This window comes from Lepus europaeus, chromosome 11 (genome assembly GCF_033115175.1).
Source record: "Lepus europaeus isolate LE1 chromosome 11, mLepTim1.pri, whole genome shotgun sequence".
Lineage (NCBI taxonomy): Eukaryota > Metazoa > Chordata > Mammalia > Lagomorpha > Leporidae > Lepus > Lepus europaeus.
In genome coordinates, this window is record NC_084837.1 from 28,497,342 (window position 1) to 28,518,164 (window position 20,823).

The following is a 20,823-nucleotide window of genomic DNA, read 5'->3' on the forward strand; positions in this document are numbered from 1 at the left end:
TTTCAGGGTAGTGTGTACTCCAGTCCAACAGACCAATGAAAACTGCTATTTTTTCCCTTTATAAACTACCTCATAACAATTTTAGATTGAGGTTTGATACAAAATGTGTATTAGAGTTACAGTGAATAATTTGGTATAAAAACATAAGTTACTACCTTTTTGACTCAGCAGTCACTCATCAGGCAGGTCGTGTGTCTGTCTTATACTTTACAAATTCTAACCAGGGTTGCTTCTGCTCTTTTCCCATTCTGGTAATGCTCATAGTTGTAAGGGTTTGTGCATTCCAAACAGCTGAAATCGTTGCTCTCCACGTACACTGGGAGTAAATTAAGCTTGGAGAATCTTTATGCAAACAGGTCTTACATTGCCAGCTGAGAGCATGCAAGCTGGCTCATTGTTCTTCCAGAGAAACATAAATTACCATTGCCACCACCCCAGTGAGAGGCAGGGGCGCCATAGGAGTCTCTCTGTTATGACTCTCTCAGTAACATAGGTAAAATTCCCATATTTCTAACTCTTAGCTTGCAAAACATGGAAGGAAATATGTCCCTTATTGTACGGGAGAACATTATATTGCCACTGTGTCGTATGTTTAGTACATCTCCTCCTCTGTAAAATCATGAATTAAGAAAAAGTACTGATTTTAGAAATTATTTTTCTAATAGAGTCAAATAATTGAATATTAAATATACTTTCAGCAGAAACAAAATTTTGTTGCAATTTCTCTACAAATAACTTTTTAATTGCAGTCTATAGACTTGATTTACATAGTGTCCAAATGACATAGCATGTTCAGATGGAGGCAATGTCTGCCATGGGTAAGATTTTCTCAATTTTTTTTTTATTTGTTTTAAGAAATGCTTATTTTTCATCTACCTAAAAGGCAGGGAGAATGAGAAAGGGGAGGGGTAAAGGGACTGCGAGAAGGGGAAGGGGGTGAGGGAGAGAGGGAAAGAAAGAGATTTCTCATCCCCTGATTCAGTCCACAAATGCCGCACAATAGGTAAACTCCATAAGTGTCTCCCACGTAGGTGGCAGGTCCCAAAGCTCTTGAGCCATCATCTGCTGCCTCTCGGGATGCCTTAGCAGGAAGCTGGATAGTAAGTGGAGGAGCCTAGACTGGAACCAGCACTCATGTATGGGATGCAGAGTCCCAGGAAGTACTTAACCCATTGTACCACAATGCTCACTCCCTCAAAATCTTTGTAGGGGAACCACTGCACCACAGATTATACTCTCTAGGGCCTATTCTCTATCTGTTGAATTAAACTTTTTCAGGGATTGCATGACGATGTCTGCATCTTAAACAGGTTTAAATAATTAATGTGGATAATAATAATAAAATATAGTCTTTGTTATGTTATTTTGCATCCATCTATTCCATTATGTGAATAATGACTTGTTCATAGAAATCAATTTTTTAGAATTGCTTGGAAAACCCATGTCTAGATATCATTTATAAAGTCAATGTCATCTATTGATTTACCAACAATGTATTTCGTAACTTTCCTACTGTGAATTGTCATTATAGTAGAACTCTAATTGTATACAAGCCAGAGAAAGCAACCAATAATCTGTTGGCCCCTGTTGATTGCCGGGCATACTATGAAATTGTCTCCTGTGTCATTATGTATAATTCTCAATCCAGCTGTCCTAAGCCTTCCAGTGAAAGTTCATAGAGTGTTATGCAGTATGAAGTGCTATGCTTTCTTGTCTTGCACACTGATCAATTGACATTGTGCTGTAGTGGGGTACACAAGCAGTTTTCATTGTTTTCCTGCTCCCATTTAAAAGAAAACGGTTGGTGAATTCTTAAAGTAGCTGTTTTACTCATAGTTTATTAAAATAAGGCCTAATAAGATTGGTAGATTTGGAATGTTAATAAATTATGTTAACTAAGTATAAATTATCTTAAATTTCTCAGTTTGTGTGTATTCATAACAGGAGGGCACATAAGAATTATGATAGCAAATTTCATACATTTTAATTTATTTCAAGCATGTTTGTGTCTTAAGATTTCAAAAGCAAATAAGAATAAGTAAGTTACCTATGTTAGAACAGAAAACATAAATTATTACTTGCTTGGGTATTTATGATAAATTCCATAAAGAAATGGGATAGATGGGGCTCATTTTACTTATTAAAGTCTCTTGATTTAGTCTACTCAACCTTAGTGTCTGATTAGGATGTCTTCATTAAATGTTCGTTGCATAAAAGAACCAAGTCATCACAAAAGTGTTACTGATTACAGAATTGGGGAAAGCCTCTGACCTATTATTCCTCCTCATTCCTCTGTTGTCTTTCTATTTCTTCTTTTTCATCTCACTCCTTCTTTTATTTCTTCAGTTTGTTACAATAAACTTTCATGGGAAAATTTACAAGTTAAGGACCATCTCAGGTTGGATAACTCTTATCTGTTCTTACTCTTTTCCAGAACTCATAGATTAGTTGCAATAGAAGGGCCCCACAATTGCTGGGAACTTCAACATAAAACTCTGCATGCTGTGATCTATTTGTGGTAGTTCTTTTAACTAAGTTTTATAAGACATAAAATAATATCTCAATTATAGTAATTTGATAGCTTTGGGTATGAAACAAACATATTAAAAATTTTCTCTTGATAAAATTTTCTCTTTGACATGGATACTCAGGTTAAGTGCAAAAGAAGTAATTTTTCTGTCACCTGCACATAATACAGATTTCAGACATTTTCCTTAACCATATAGAGTGTTTAGTTTCTTTTAGATGACCTCCATAACATCTATGTAATCAGCAACATCATTTATTAGAAACTACCTGTGTTATTTTACCAGTAATCTTAGTTTTGAAGAAAGATCATGTAGGTTGGTGAGAAATATGTAATGCTAATATGATACTGTTTTATGTTGGTCTACCATAGACTGAGTGGATTAGGTAATAGAAAGTCATGTTGTTGTAGTTGTAGAGGCTACAAGAGCAAGAACAAAGCACATGTAGGTTGTTCCCCGTGACTCCTCCCTTCCTGACTTGCATTTGTCTACTTGCTGCTCTTCCCTCAAATGACTTTTTTTGTGTGTAGGCATGGAGGGAAAGAGGCAGAGCTTCAGTGTCCCGTTCTGTTCTTGTAAGGACAGCAGTCTTGTCACACTCTACATTATATGGAACTCAGAGTCCCATCCTTATAACCCCATTTAACCTTACTTGCATTCCTGAAAGGCCTCTTCCCTGACACAGTCACAGCTCAGGTTAGGATTCAGCATATGACTGTAGGGAGAGGGTACAAGTCAGTCCATAACTCTCCCAAATTGCTTGAAGTAGTCTGCATTTAGGCTTGCTTTTCCTTTAAAATGTCAAATATGAATTTATGGGTTAAAACAAGAAAGTTATTTGGGCATGTTTAGAAGACCGTTTTTCAATAGAAAGTCAACATAAAGAGAGAAAACTATTGATAATCTTTATGACCATATAATCTTAGCTTAGGGGAAGAAGGAAGAAAGCGGCTCTAAAGGAAGAAGGAAAGATGACACTTTAGTGAGTGACAAGCTTCATGTCGTAATTAATACTGTTAATTATGAAAGTCATATTCAAAATAGGGTCACAAATGATATGTGGATAAACTTGTGTACATTTTTTTCTGGTGGCAAAGTTAGTACATAAAATAATCTAAAAATTGTTGACTTTTCACTTTGTTGTATGCTAAAATATTGGACATACAAATGCTTTCCTAAATTTTTGGAAAAATATCATTTATTTAAAAGGCAGAGACAGACAGACTAATCTCCCATCTTCTGGTTCACTCTTCAAATATGTGCAACAGCCAGTCTTGAGCCAAGCCAAGACAGAGCCTGGGGATTCAAACCAGGTCTCTCCAATGGTTGACAGAGCCCCAGTTACTTGAGCCATCACTTGCTGCCTCCTGGGGTATACATTAATAGAAAGCCAGAATCAGGAGCAGAGGTGGGACTCAAACTGTGGCGCTCTATTTAGGGACTCATATGTCCCAAGTGGTATGTGCATCTGTATGCCAAATGTCTGCCCTTCTGATTTTATTTGATTTATTTATTTTTTGGTCATAGATAACTCAAGTTATCTGAACAACAGTACTTCTACAGACACAAGTGGAAAGCAACAAATGTTATTAGAATAATGATGATATATTTTAGCTAGAAAACAAGATATCCTGTCTCTTTTGATCTCTTTTGCTTAGAATTTAAAATAAGAAGTTTAACATCCAAATTTTGGTTTTACAACATTGGTGTTGTTAGTGTAATTTAACTTGTTTTCCACTTTCTTTAAAGTGAGGATAACAAAAATACCCACATTATTTTTTTTTAATTTTATTTATTTATTTTTTTGACAGGCAGAGTGGATAGTGAGAGAGAGAGAGAGAGAGAAAGGTCTTCCTTTTTGCTGTTGGTTCACCCTCCAATGGCTGCTGCGTCTGGCGCGCTGCGTCTGGCGCACTGTGCTGATCCGAAGCCAGGAGCCAGATGCTTCTCCTGGTCTCCCATGGGGTGCAGGGCCCAAGCACTTGGACCATCCTCCACTGCACTCCCGGGCCACAGCAGAGAGCTGGCCTGGAAGAGGAGCAACCGGGACAGAATCCGGTGCCCTGATTGGGACTAGAACCTGTTGTGTCAGTGCCACAGGCGGAGGATTAGCCTAATGAGCTGCGGCGTGTCCCATTATTTGGTTTTATAGACAGTGAAGTCTATGTAAAATTTAGGAAACCACCCTGTGAACAGAATGTCTGATTGGGTTGTCAGTGTAAATAATGGAAAGAAAAGGTAAAACTGGCATCAGTAATGAATGACAAAACCTTCCAAATTTTTGCTCGAGTATAATATACAGCTTCAACCACAGATTACATCTTAAAATGCATTCACAATCATTTATGGACTTTTTTTGTCAATGTATACATTAGTTATTAATACTTCCCCGAAAAAGCTATAGAAAAGAATGTGTATTTTAGGGTATATTTGCACTTAACTTATTCTCAGCATAAATGTTTCACATAAATGCATAGTATTGTTTGGTGAAATCAATTATTTGTCAGGAAAATAGAAGAGACTTGCAACATTATTGATATTGAATGTATTCTCTTCATCTCACTGTTTTGTTATTTCATAAAGTCATCACACTTATATGTAGCTTTTTCTCACATAACTTCTGAAATGTGAAAGTACGACTAATGGCTAGACAGCAAATTTCGGAAAATATGGTCATTATGGGGTTTCAACTTCGATATTCCTGAGACAGTTTCCAAAGAAACAAGATGACCCAGATTTTTCAAAATCCTATTAACATGGTAACAGGAAGTTTGCATGTTTCTGGGATCTCTTTATACCCATGAGTTTTGTTGCCCTAGCAATGAATTTTGTAGGTTCTTTGTATTCAAGTATAGTTTGAGACTGAATTCTCACCTAAAATATGACCCACCTACCAGTAATTCTCACAGAAGATACCATAACTTAGATACAATGGTTACGAAGAAGCTGGAGTTGAAAAAAAAGTCAAATAAAAATCAAATTATTTTACTTAATTAAAAGGATGCAAAATGTTGAACTGCTGTCTCACAACTTAGCACAAATGCTTTGAACCATATCAAATAGTCTTTGTTTTAATGAATGCTAAGAATATTTATTGATTTGATTTTTCTAGGTTATATTTACAATTAAATATTTTAAACTATATTCACAGGAGAATATTACAGAAAATCAAAACGTGTTCTACATGATTCAGGTGGTAGAGTAAAAATATACTAAAATAAGGTAAAACTATTTATGCTACTATGAACTACTAATGTTTAATTTGTGTACCACTCTGAATCATAAATTATAGTCCATGTCTTGCCTATTTTCTAGCTTTTACTGTTGTAGTGAAATTGTTGAGATTTGTTATGGTAGGTAATAAATAATTTGGTTGCTGTAGTGTTTTTCTTAATAATTTCTTCATGGTTTTTGAGCCTGCCACCCATAACATGATCATTCAGCGACAAATTTGATTTTATAGATTACTGATTCTGACAATGAAACCATTTCCATGAGTGCATGTAGCTACCTGCATTACTTATTTACCAACAATTCTAGGATGATTTACATCAAAGTTTCATCTTTAGGATGAGCAGGCATCCCAGTTTGCCTTGAACTCAGTGAAAGTCCTGTATCCTGGGAAATCATCCAGTCTAAATCCATGCTTCATCAAACCATTCTAAAGTGATATAATCAATTCCTGAATCTCTTTGAACTTGATGTTCTACTAAATCATGTTGGTAATGTGCTCTGGGCTAGGATAGATTTACAGATTGATAGGAAGAGGACACCCTCTGTGAGATTTCACTTGTGGTTGGCAAGATAACACAGCTGTCCTTGAGCCTCAAGGTCTAGGCTTCCAGAATTCGAAGATGATACCCAGTTATGCTATTGTCCTTTTACATCTGGGTGTATGTTATTGTTCAAGAAGAAAAATTGTCAACAAATAATCTCTCAATCTATTTTAGGGAATGTGTGTGCTCTCATTGTTTCTTATACTAAAAGTCACTTTCATAGAGTCTTCATCCTCACAAAGAAGATGCATTCATGGCCCCTCTCCTCCATCAAACTCTAAGGCACTTGGAGCAGAAATTTCCTCCCAGAATTTTCCTCCTTATAGATATTATGAAGATGAGATGATATTATATATTTAAAGTACCTGATATATCATAGATTCTTAGTCATGGTGGTGGTGGTTGATATAATAAAACTATCCTTTGAGAAGAGAGCAATGAGGCTTTTGAGAGTCTCATCTAGCCCATTGATTGATTATATACACACACACACATAAATACATACATATATATCTTATCTTTTATTTAGTGAAAGGATCAATGATAGAACCTACTAATCTGACATTTTCAGCAAAGATAATAAATTACAACTAAATTCCAATTTTTTTGCCAATAGTTAGAAAATTAAGTAAAAATATGTATTCATTAAATGCAAATTATTTTACTCTCAATTTTGGAGTATATTTACCACATTAGTTCTGATAGATTTTATAAAGCCTTTTTGTAATATATTATTTTAATAATGAAGAAATATAAGCCTTACTGTTTCTTAAAATCAAATGTTCTGATCAGATCTGGATAAATATGATTTTTTAAAATTCTTATTAGGAGAATAGAAATTTTTCCATATCTCACCCAAGAGCACTTATAGAATACATTTTTTAAGTTAAAGAATTGATAAAATACAAACAGCTTTCCTTTGAGTTGGTACTCTGATATGATAAAATGCACATATGAATGTTTTGTTAAATCTTAATGAGAAAATAATGAGCTGGGTAGTATAGATAAATGTAGTTTTTAGATTACTATAAATACTGCAGAAAAAATGTCTACCATAACCAGGCATAAATCAAAGATCTATATTGGGTCAGCATTTTTAATTAGGTTTGAAAAAGAGACTGCATGTGGTAGTCCATATTTGGGGGGTGGTGTATCCATTGCATTGCTACAGGAAGTGGAAGGACACAGGAGGGTTGGTAGGCTGGGAAATAATGGGCAGACAAAAGATCAGACGTGAATAACCATCAACCTTTGACTGTAAGTCCAGGGCAACATGTAATTATTGCTTGTTATTGCAGAACTATTTCCAAAGAATCATAATCTCAACTGTTTGCCCAATTTCCTGTTTCTTCAGTCTTTCTAAAAAGCACCTTATATTTTTTTTGCTGTTGTTCTGTTGCTGTAGAAAATAGGCATGTACAATGGTTTAATAATCTGGTTCAGGTTATATTTTAGCTGCTGTGCTTTGGGTCCTGGATTTTACTAGTTGAGAACTTTCTTCACTGCATTCTTCAATCACATACAGTCCAGTGAATCTGCAGTAAAGTCACCAGTATTGATTTTTGATAGAAACACTATGTTTTAAGGATTTGTTTATTGTAACTTTGTTTTCTTATTCTTTTAATGGTACCTATTGCATGGATTTGACAAAATGGAATAGATCAAGAAATGACCTATAGGATTTTTTTGGCATCATTGATCAAAAAAAATCTTATACCCATATAGAATTAGGACACTTTGAGCTGTATCTATAATCAGTGAAGTTGAAAACTTAGTGAGATGTAGATTTTGACATGTTCAACATTATGTGTTTAAACAAAATATTTAATATAAGTTACAGGTTTTTTTTAAATATGTATTTCCTTGAAAGGTAGAGTTACAGAGAGAGGGAGATACAGAGAGAGAGGTCTTCCATCTGCTGGTTCACTCCCCAGATGGCCACAACGGCCATCGAGCTTTGCTGATCTCAAACCAGGAGCCTGGAGCTTCTTCTGGGTCTTTCATGCAGATGCAGGGGCCTAAACACTTTTACTGCTTTCCCAAGCCATAGCAGAGAGCTGGATCAGAAGAGGAGGAGCCAGGACTAGAACTGGTGCCTGTGTGGGATTCTGGTACCACAGGCAGAAGATTAACCTACTCTGCCAGAGCACCAGCCCCAGTACAGGTTTACAAAAGCAGATCCAAGGTAATGTGGATCTAATTTATAAATTGTTGGAGAAACAAATCAATACATTTGAATATTAAGAATTTGAAAAGCAAAAAGAAAACCCCTCTCTATTAAAAGTAAAGGATATTTTTTGTTGTTGTTCACAAAAGGTATCTCAGTAGCTCCTCAATCATTCAAAAAGGGCAAATGTGATTTTACCAGATCTATCTTTAAAAATCGAGAGCTTGAATCTGAAAATTGGATGTTCAGTAGCTTTAAGAAATGAAATACAGGATATTGTGTACCTTCATTTCTTACATGTAGAGTGGGAGTAAATTAGGAGGTGTTTCAATGTTTTTCATTTTAAAATAGTGTTGAAAAAAGCTTTGATTGGCTTTTAAATCTTTCCTTATGTAATGTTTCATTTTGTGCAACTTAGTTCCTCTATGTATGTTACATTACAAGATTATTTTATTCAAAAAACAAACACCTCCCTTATCACATGGAAGCATTGTCCTATAATGTGGCAAAAATATGTTTCAGTGTTTTCTGAATGTCTGAAATACCAAGATAAGAAATAGAGCTAGTTAAGTAGACTGAAATTGACTCCTGTTGGAATTAGATCTGTAGGAACAGTATTAAACCACAGTTAGTGTTTATGGTAATGCAATACGATACTGCCGTCACACATAGTACAAGGTGTGTAGTGAAAAATTATCATTTTCGCCTGTCTAAACCACATTCTGCGGCTTTGTAGTTCAGTCTAGTAAATTAGCTCCTACTGCACACACAACCTGGAATTACCTCGTTCTGTTTGGCATGTTTATTTTTTAAATGCATTTTTTAAAATATTTTTATTTTATTATAGTAAGAACTCTTTTTTTTAGATTTTATTTATTTATTTGAAAGTCAGAGTCACACAGAGAGATGATAGGCAGAAAAAGAGGTTCTCCATCTGATGGTTCACTCCCCAACTAGCCACAGTGGCCAGAGCTGCGCTGATCTGAAGCCAGGAGCCGGGAGCTTCCTCCGGGTCTCCCACGTGTGTGTAGGGGCCCAAGGACCTGGACCATCCTCCATTGCCCTCCCAGGCCACAGCAGAGAGCTGGATCAGATATGGAGCAGCCAGGCCTCGAACCAGCACCCATATGGGATGCCAGCACTTCAGGCCAGGGTATTAATCCACTGCACCACAGTGCCGGCCCCTATAGTAAGAACTCTTAACATGGGATCTACACTCTGAACAGTTTTGCTTGTATAATGCTTAGTTTTTGAATATAAATACAAAGTTGTACAACAGATCCTTGAGAGGTTACTCTTGTCACTTGGCTAAAACTTTATGCCTAGGAAAACTCAACTCTCCACATTTCATTCTCTTCTCTCCTCATCCTTGGCAGCCACCATTTCACCTGGGATTCTCTGGAATGGACACTTTGCAATACCTCACATAAATGGAATCACATATTTGTCTGTGACAGGCTCACTTGGCTTAGCATTGTGTCCTCAGAGTTCATCCATGTTGTCACATATTGAAGTATTCTCTTATGGTGTAAAAGCTGAGCAGAATTACATGTTATGAATACACCACATTTTCTACATCCTTTCCTTTGTTGGTAGCTGTGTGGGTGGTTTCCACCTCTTGGCTATTACGAATAGTCCTGCAGTGAACATAAGAGTCCAGCTATCTCTTAAAGATCCTGATTTCAATTTATTTTATTATTATTTTTTTTATAAACATCCAGTCCTCAAAGTGGGACTGCTAGGTAATGTGATAATTCTAGTTTTATTATTTTGAGGCAACTTCATGCTATTTTCCTTTGCAATTGTACCACTTTGCACGTCTTTCCCCTCTCTCTGCGTTCTCACCAATACTTACTGGCTTTTTAATGTTGAGCATTTTTGATTGAATATACCTACTAGCCATTTGTATTGCCTTCTATAGAGGAAAGTCCTTTCTAGTCTTTAGCCCATTTTTCAGTCAGGTTATTTGTTTTTTGTTTGGCTTGTTACTCAGTTTTATGGAGGTTGATCTATAATTAGATGCATGGTTTAAAATATCTTCCCCTGTGCCATAGGTTGCCTTTTCACGCTGTTGATTGTGTTCTCTGCTGTACAGAAGCTTTTTCATTGACTACAATCCCAATTGTTTTTGTTTTACTGCCTATGATTTTTTTAAGTATTTTTCATTTTGTTTAAAGATTTATTTATTTATTTGAAAAGCAGAATTACAGAGAGGGAGGAAGAGGGAGGGAGGGAGAGAGGTCTTTCATCTACTGGTTCACTCCCCAAATGGCCACAATGGTCGAAGCCAGGCCAATCTGAAGCCAGGATCTAGGAGCTTCTTCTGGGTCTTCCACATTGGTACAGGGACCCAGGGACTTGGGCCATCTTCCAGTGCTTTCCAAGGCCATAACAAAGAGCTGGATTGGAAGTGGAGCGGTGGGGGACTCAAACCAGCACCCATATGGGATGCCGGCACTGCAGGTGGTGGTTTTATCTACTAAACCACAGCACTGACCCCTTTTTATTTTTTGCTTAACATGAAATTTTATTTACAGTATTTTCTATGCACAGCATGATTTGAAGCATATATACATGGTGAAATGATAATTAAAATGTGTTTAATCTCACATAGTTATTATTTTGTGGCAAGAACAATATATTTGCATTTTGAGGATGTGCTATTAGCCATCGTCACCATGTTGTAGCTCTCTTGACCTAGTCCTCCTACCTAACTGCCTTTGTGTTCTTAGACCAATATCTTCCCTCTTGCCAACCCTGTATCCCCATCCCTGGTAACTACCATTCTACTTTCCACTTTTATGAGATCAACTTTTTTTGATTCCAGATGTAAATGAGGTTGTGCGGAACTTGTCTGAGTCAAGTTATTTCCCTTTAACATCATGTTCCCTGGGTTGGCCCATGTTATTGCAAATGACAGGATTTCATTCTTTTTCTGACCAAATAGTTTTCCATTGTATATACATACCATATTTTTGTTATCCGTCCATCCACTGATAGACACTGAGGTTGGTTTATATCTTGACTATTATTAACAGTGTTTCAGTAAACGTGGAGTACAGATACTTCTCCAGATACTGATTTCATTTCCTTTGGGCATCTACCCAGTGGTGGGATTGCTGAATCATATGTAGTCCCATTCTTAGTTTATAAGAAACTCCATACTTATTTCCCTATGTGGCCATACCAATTTACAAATCATCAATAGTGTGTTGGGTCTCCCTTTTCTTTACATCCTTGCCAATACTTAATTTTTTTTTCCCTTTTGTAACAGTCATCTTGACAGGTGTGAGGTGATATTTCATTGTGGTTTTAATTTGTAATTCCCTGACAGCAAATTAATGTTGAAAATTTTTTTAAATGGCTATTGCCATTTTTATGCCTCCTTTAGAGACATAATTTTAAAATGTTTTAAAAAGATTATTTATTTGAAAGGCAGAGTTTCAGAGAGGCAAATGCAGAGAAAGAGGGAGAGAGAGAGAGAGAGAGAGGTCTTCCATCCCCTGGCTCACTCCTCAGATGACCCCAGTGGCCAGAGCTGTACTGTTCTGAAGCCAGGAGCCAAGAGCTTCTTCCAGGTCTCCCATGCAGATGGGGCTCAAAGACTTGGGCCATTTCTGCTTTCCCAGGCCATAGCAGAGAGATGGAGTGGAAGTGGAGCAGCTGGGACTCGAACTGGTGCCCTTATGGGATGCCAGCACTGCAGGCGGCAGCTTCACCCACAGCACTGGCCCTCCTGTCCTTTTTAAAATTAGGTTATTGGTTTTCTTGCCATCAGCATGTTTGCACTATTAATATATTTTGGATATTAGCTGCTCCTGGTCTTTAGATTGTCTCTTCATTCTCTTGATTCTTTCACTGTGCAGAAGCCTTTATTTTGATCTGTTTGCATTTTCCTAGTTTAGTTTTTGCTACCTGAGCTTTCTGGGTCGTATTAATGAAATTACTAACACCAACATCATGAATTACTTCCTTTATGCCTTACTCTGATAATTTTATAGTTTCATGTTTATTTTATGTTTTAATCCATTTTGAGCTGATATTGTGTATAAAGTCTCCTAAGGATCTGATTTCGTTCTTTAGGATGTGGGTATCCAGTTTTCCCTGAAAATTTTTTGAAGAATATCTCTTTCCTTTTGTGTGCCCTTGGTGCTTTGTTGAATGTAAGTTGACTGTACGTTCCTGGATGGATTTCTGGATTTGCTAATTTATTTGTCTATATGAGAGGTGTCATGGGGACGAATGGCGACAATACATGAGTTCATTTGGATGTGTTTTTTTAAAATTCATAATGTTTTCCAAAATCTAATTTGACATGGCCATTTTGAATGTATTCTTTTGTGTTTGCCTCTATGCCAGTACTATGCTGCTTGATTACTCTAGACTTATAATCTATTTTGAAATCACGAAATGTGGTACCTCCACTTTGTTCTTTTTTTAAGACAGATTTGGGTCATTTTTTGGTCTTTGTGGTTCTGTATGACTTTTAGGGTTTTTCCCCCCATTTTGTAAGAAAAAATGCTTTTGGGATTTTAATAGGACTTGCATTGAATCACGACATCATGCTAGGCTGTACTAACATTTCACCACAATTTTTCCAATCTATAAACACAAGGTATCTTTTCATTTGTTTGTTTCACCAATATTCTGTTGTCTTCAGAGTGTAAATTTTTCACCTCCTTAGTTAACATTATCCCTAGTCATTTGTGTGATATTATTTTTAATTGGCACATGGGACTGTTCTCATTTCTTTGTGGCCGCTACAGCAGGAGCCAGGTGCCCTCTCCTGGTCTCCCATAGGGTGCAGGGCCCAAGCACCTGGGCCATCCTCCACTGCCCTCCCGGGCCACAGCAGAGAGCTAGACTGGAAGAAGAGCAAGCGGGACAGAATCTGGCACCCCAACTGGGACTAGAACCTGGGGTGCCAGCGCCGCAGGTGGAGGATTAGCCAAGTGAGCCACGGCTCCAGCCCTACACAGTCATTCTTAACATACTCAAGGATTATCGTTATCTATCATTTTTAATTCTGAAAGTAGTTTTACAAAAAAAAGGGATTCAAGGCTGCAGAAATAGTTTGTGATCTGCTAATCTGTGATGAAGATGTCATTGCCATTCACTATGTTTCTCAAAATTCTAGTATTTTTCCATTAAGGAAAAAAAAACTTGTTACTATCACAGGTCTTCATTGGAAGTGTTTAGCTTGGATCCTCTCTTCATGAGAGATGAACATCTGTGCTTCTTACAGCAGCAATGAATGGTCAGTTTCTTGTAAAATTGAATGAAAGCAAGTTTTCCAAAACCTTGTCTGATGGAAAGAACATTAGGGGATTGTTGATCCAGGGGAGGAGGTGGTAAACCTTAGCACTACAATATGTAGTGCTAAAGTTTCTATTCTTCATGCATTTTCAGTGTTTATTAAGACTTTTCAGGTTATTAGATGTTAGCTCACAAATTCTGAGCATAGCTTATTGACTGTGACAATCTTATTCTCTTCATTCACTATAGCTCTTCGGGAACACAGGTTCCTTTTTTAATTTTTTTTTTTTATTTAAGTTGTACAAACTTCATCTTGTTCAATGATCAGATACAAATGTGTCCACTGGTGTGTTTTGTAAAGTCTCATTGCACTGGTGAATGTATCTTTTGGCAACTCTGTTTACTCACTGTGCTCTGATACATAAACCAATGTACTTGATGTAAATGGGAGACATCCTAGAGATGAGGGGGCTCATGAGGAGATGGCTGGTCTACTGCCTATCTGGTGCCAACCTCCTCAGTGCAGGGATTCTGTGGGTGTTTTGTTCATGATATTTTGCAAATGTCTGTCACAATGCCAGATACATGGTATTGTATAAGTTCTTACTGATTACTGTTGTGTGTTATACTAGGGAAACAATGCCTGAAGACATTCATTCACTGTTGATAGCAACAACTGATAATGTGCCAGCCAGACAAAACAAACCTGGGAAATTCCTGGTTAGGAACTCAAGGTCAAATGAGAAAAGTCTCTTCTTGGAAACTTTTATGCAATTTTCCATGAAGAGATGCACTTACTCTGCCTTCTTAATCATTTCTGGAAATACCTGCCCTGTAATTATTAAAATTATGAAAAAAAGTTTATTGGCTTGAATATGTGTAGTAATGGTTGATTATTGCACTGAAAACTATTTGTGAATACTCTCAAATATTATCATACCCCAAGGTATCATTTGAGGTAGAATTCCCCAGTAGGATACCACTCTAGAGTTTCTGGAGAATCAATCAATATGTGAATAAAATATTTGAATAATAAACCCAACTAAATGGGTAGATTATTTTGTGTTTTCAAATCAACTACTAACATATTATCTCATTTTTATTTTGTGAAATAGTCACTGGTACTTAAACTTTTATTTCAGTGAAACACATGTTGGAAATGGATTTTAATAAAATGTATGAAAATATAGTGATATCATTTTCTCAGTGAAAGGACTAGTTATTTTGAGAGAACTTTTTTCTATTCTTTGAATCTGTAAGAATAGCTTGGATATATCTTCACAAAGCTGTACGTGGCTTAGCAGCTGTATATGTTCTACGGTTTAAGCAAATACAGGCTCACAGAAACAGAAAGTTAATAGCATATTTTTACCTCTTCGCACTTTAATTCATGCTGTGTTCTCATTCATTTCATTTTGTGCCTGATTCCTGTTTGGTAAAGGGCTTCCACTCAGACCCATCCCTTCCTCGCTCTTCCTGTCTTCACTATTTTCGCATTCTGTCCATGTAGATGATAACTGATCACTGAATTTACATGGAAACCTTATCAGGAGACATTGGCAGTGCCCTGCTTTCCCTCTTGACTTGTCCTGAAGGTTACTGCTGTTTCTTTGGGCAGATTCCATCCCTGTTCTCTTTCTGCCTGAGAACTTGCGTCGATGAAGTTTCTGGATAGTCACATTAGGAATTTAAGGCCCACAGAAAAATCCTCAGTTAACGAGGGATGTGAGTTGGTGGTGGGCCCTCCCAGCCAGTTTCCTGGGCTTTTACAGGGAGTCTTCTGAGCTGAGTTCAGTGCAGTCTCTCAGAGGGTTCCCAGCAGCAGGGAACCAGTCTCCCACAGGGACAACCTACTAATTAGTGGCTTTTCTCCTTTTCCTGTCTCTCTTCCCTGCCCATTCAATATGCTTCCCATGATTCCTACCCAAATGAACTACTGTGTCAGGACCCCCCTTTGGAGGCATACTGTAGGAGCTGAACATTTTTATTCATGTTCATTCTGTTCTGTTACCTCTTTGTGATTTTTCTATGAATTTGGTTACTTTCTAAGATTTAAATCGCTTCTTTTCAAAGCAACACAGCTTAGAATATCCAAAACATAAGGTGACTAGCAGATTTCTGAAGTAGCTTCTACTGTAGTTTTTACAAATTTCATCAAAGTATGAGTAGAAAGCTAGACTCCCTGTTCAAAATTAAAAGCCCAAGATCCATCGATGGCCAAAGCCTAAAGGGTACGTAGATGATTAGTATTGCATTCTGCATTCACATTTTTATCCTCAGGTGTTAATCTTCATGCTTAACTATTATGTTAGGTGTTATTAAAAAACAAAATAAAAATCCCAAGAAGCCATTGAATTCTGCTAAAATAATATTCTCTTCCTACAGAGTGTATTCTTAATAACCCAAGCTAAATCTTTGCATCACATATCCAGAGGACCTTATGAGGATCAGAATCACTAAAATTTGTAGTTATCATGAATCCCAGTCTACACATTCAGGTTTGAAAAAACAATCTTGATTCATCATTTTGTGATTCAACTCTATTTTTCTACATCCCCCTATTCTGCAGTCATATCAGATATTTGATCTCAGTTTGGAGTTCCATGTTAGTTTAAATCCTAGGGCATGCCCTGTTGGACCACAGCCTGCAACATGAGGTGTGAGTCTTTGGAAGATCCCCTCTGTGCTGGAACATGCTAAGTTGGAATTTTGGTGGGGCCTACTTGTTTCTCTATTAGTTCTTCTGAAGTACCTGTTGCCCAGCTTAAGAAAAATTTCTTTCATTTCCCAGAGGAGAGGATTTTCAAAGAGAATGGGAAGGAATCCCTTTCTAACAGATATTTTGCAAAACATACTTGCTACATTCCAGTTATTAATGTTTAACAATTTTAGAAATGGAAACTACAGTCTTGTCCCTTGCCTTCCTCTCCCTCTCCTTTAGTTCTTTCTCTTTCTGTCTTGCCATTCTGTCTCATCTCATCTCATCTCTCCCAGGACCAGTGATTCACATCTATCTCTCTATCATCTGTCATGCATCCATCCATCCCATCAAGAATCTATCCACTCTGCCTGTCTTCCCTCAGACTTTTCCACCACAGAGACAGCCAGTGTGCCAGAGTGTTTGTATGCATATCTTGTAGAGCAGAGTCAAATCTCCGTGACAGCCATCATGATGGTTGTGCCTTCCATCACTAAGTGCTGGCTAATTACCAGTCTCACAGTCTGGCTGGCACCACAGTCATTTATAATCACTGTGTACATACAGGAAGTTTACAACTGGTGGTGTACTTGAAATAATTCTATGTAATTAGAACTTTGTCTGCCAATAATGATAAAACATGTTTAAAAATATGAGTTTGTTAAATAAATGTTACATTTTCATTGAAGGATTTTTTGTTTATATATTTTACCTTTTTCTTTTACTTTGGTTTGATGAACGTCTCAAATAAAATGACAAATTGACCCATTAAGTGTTTCTAGTATTCCAGTTCTATTCTTCATGTTTAAATTCTTTATTACTTAAAAATGAGCTATGGTGATAACCTCTTTTGCATTCTGCTGTGAGAAATGAATGGGCACCTAGATTCTGTAAGTGTTATAGATCAGAGCATTTTCCTCATGGTACTAAGACATATTATGACTTCTGTGGACTTACATGTTTTTCAAGACTCTTTACGTAAGATAAAGTTCATAGAAAATACATATTATAAAAACAATAAGCATGGGTTTCAAAACTGTTGAACCAAAATGAGCTTATGTTTTAATTCCATTTTTTTCTGTGAACTTGTTGAAGTTCCCTCAGATGGCAGTGGAATAACTTACTCAATATAGGCTGTAGATATGTACTGAACACTAACTGGGTTATGTACATAATTTAGTGAAATGAGCCTTATTTTTTTGATAAATTATTTAGCCATTTAAGTGAAGAAAAGTAAGCTTAGAATGCATACAGTTTGGATGGTTGGAAGTTTTAGGATACTGAGAAATTAGCATTATATTTCTTTAAAAGGTAATGACATTTAAATGTGTTTCTGTGATATATGGGACCTCAGAAAGTCAAAATGATTTAAAATTTCTATAATAGGCAATCAGAACAATTATGTTTGACAATGATTACATATTTTATACTAGTCATTCATTTATTCATTTTTCTATTAATTGATTTGTCTTACTGGTATTTTTTAATCACCCACTGTGTGCCAGGCTATCACAGTAGAAATAAAAACAGTGACAAAAGCAAACTTGGTTTTCAGTGCATGTTTTGTACTAGATACTATCGTAAGGATGTTACATAAGATGAATCCTCTCAAAGAGTGGGTTCAGAAGTAAAAGTACTAAACTAGAGTGTCAATTTGTTGGGTCAACAACAGGAGCCACTGTGCACTTGCTCCTCATGTGGGATCTCTGTCCTTAATGTGCTGTACATTTTGATTTAATGCTATAACTAGTACTCAAACAGTATGTTTCACTTTGTGTTTCTATGTGGGTGCAAACTGTTGAAATCTTTATACTAAATTGATCTTCTGTATATAAAGAGAATTGAAAATGAATCTTGATGCAAATGGAAGGGGAGAGGGAGCGGGAGGGGGGAGGGTTGCGGGTGGGAGGGAAGTTATGGGGGGGGGAAGCCATTGTAATCCATAAGCTGTACACTGGAAATTTATATTCATTAAATAAAAGTAAAAAAAAAAAAAAAAGTACCTGTCAGGCACAATAAGTTGTTAAATGGCAGAGTCAGGATTTGAACCAATGGTTCTTTCTATGGAAGCCATGCTTTTACCAGTTAACTATCACTTCCAACTTCTGATACAATCATAACAGATTACTTCTGACTGAAGAGCCACATTGGTAGTCTAGTTAATAACATATAGTGTTACAGGAAAGGAAAAATTGAAAGCCTGTAAGAAAGAGGTAACTAGTTCAGAATCTTTAATGTTGCACTGATATACCCAAAACTTAGCACACAATCCACCAATATGAAACTTGTCTTTAAAGTATTTTAATAACAGACAAAAATATTCTTAATTCTTTGCTATGTTTGTTTTTCTCCAAGACATGATTTGTACTTAAACTTGCATCTCTGTGGTTCTTACAGAAATCTTTGTAGTTGTAAAAAGCTGATATTTTTGGAATCAAAAATAGGATATTGTAACAAAAGATGACAGTGGTTTACATTTTGAAGATTTAAAGCTAAAACATTTTGATTCTAAAAATATACATCTGAATATTCTTAAAGAGTTGAAAGTGTTAACCATTTTGTGTTCTACGTAGGCTATTTTTAATTTCATGAACAATCACAGAAAATAAATGGCATACTCAATAAAATTAAGCATTCTGTGGTTTTAACTCTCTTTTTGGAAAACATATTTTAATAATGTACTTTTACATTTGCTTAAGATTCTCTTGAGGTTTTTTTTTTTTAATAATGCTTAATAAAAAGCAACTCATCCTTATACCAATCAATGACAGGGAAAAATATTCCTTAATGTGGTTCTGGTGCATTCTATAGTCCAAATATATGCAATTACTGGACTTTTAGGCCTTAGGCATTTTAATTTGGCTAAAATTTGGTATAAGCCAACCAAGCTTTTTAAATATGCTATAAATGTTGGAATCTCTGTGATTGTATTTTAATGAAATACTTTTGCAAGATTATGGTCTTTACTTTAAAATGGGCCATAGGGATTTCCTTTACCTCTTCATAATGATATATTAATAATTAAGAATATTATCTCTTTTCAGAGTACTTATTTAGCAATATTTTCTATCAGTACAACAGTATTAAATAACTCTTTGAGATACTCATACCATACTGTGTTGACTTTAGCATATTATTTCCACTACATGTACTTCCCAGCAGGTTTTAACCATAAATCTTTATAATTCAACCGAATACTTCAGAAAGGCTAATCCTATGACAATTTTAATTTCTCAAATGCTTTTAAATGATGTTAGAAGAGCCAGCGTGTAGCAGTAATGATTTAAAAAGTTATAAAAGAACCCCATGTCTTGTCCACAAAACCACTATACCATTTTTTTCCTCTCGTTCTCTTCTGAATTTTTTTTTTTTTAAATAACAGGACAGAACCAAAGGAGTCTAACTTTTATTCTGGGGAGAGCACTCACCAATTCTAAACTGAGGTTAATATCTAAAAAAGTCAAGCAGTACAATAGAGCAGTTTAAACATTTCTAATGTACACTGAATTCATACATTACAGTTCCAACATTGATGTAAGATATCTCTGAATGTGTGAACTCAGATTTCAGTTAAGTGCATTTGTCCCATTTTTATTTACAAATGCACTATTTAGGCTCGCACTGAAGCATACAAAGGGAAAAAATGCCATATACAAATGTAGCTGTTGTGCAGTTTGTTTTAAATGAATGGGTGTGTGTTTAACCTGAAATATTATAAGTAATTTATTTTGAATGGGGATTTTTATAATCCAACAATTAAAGTAATGGCAGACATGGTTTGTGGTCTGTGTTTCAGCTCTCATATGTTTGTTTCCATCTTATTATGAGAATTGGTACCTAAACTTTGCAATGAAAGTGGTTAGAGATGAAGTATGGGCATTTTTTTAAATTAAATAATTTTGTTGTTCTTTCAAGAACAAAAATCAAGTCTACTATATGATAAAAGGCTATTCTGACTTAGGTCTTCATCTCTTAGTTATTTGCAGGTTGCAAAAAAATGATTATTTCTCCTCAAATGATCAAAGATTTAAAAAGTGACTGTCTTTGCTGTGAAAACACAATGACTAAACAGCTGTAGTTTCTGTGTTGGGATTGACAGACACAAAAGGTGGCTGTCATCATTAAACCAGTGAGAGGTGCTTTGTTTTACTTCACTTCCTCTTATTCTAATTTCAGACAGAGCAATAATAATAATTCTTAATTCCCCTTGTCAGGTATAAAACTCTTAAGAGTTCCATATATTTGTACCATTTGAATAAAATACAAATAATTAAATCTTGTTTAAATTGGTGTAATACATGAGATTTTAGCAAAAGAGAATATTTCATTTGCTTAAAGGAATGCAAATAAAGCAAGCTGTTGAATGTCAGTTGTAGTATATCTAAATAGGTGCATGTT

At 36.0% G+C, this 20,823-nt stretch overlaps 1 protein-coding gene across 1 annotated transcript in view; it reads left to right on the forward strand.

Annotated features, from left to right (window-relative positions):
- Nucleotides 1-20,823, forward strand: part of MDGA2 (MAM domain containing glycosylphosphatidylinositol anchor 2) — a 916,038-nt gene that overhangs the window by 620,975 nt on the left and 274,240 nt on the right.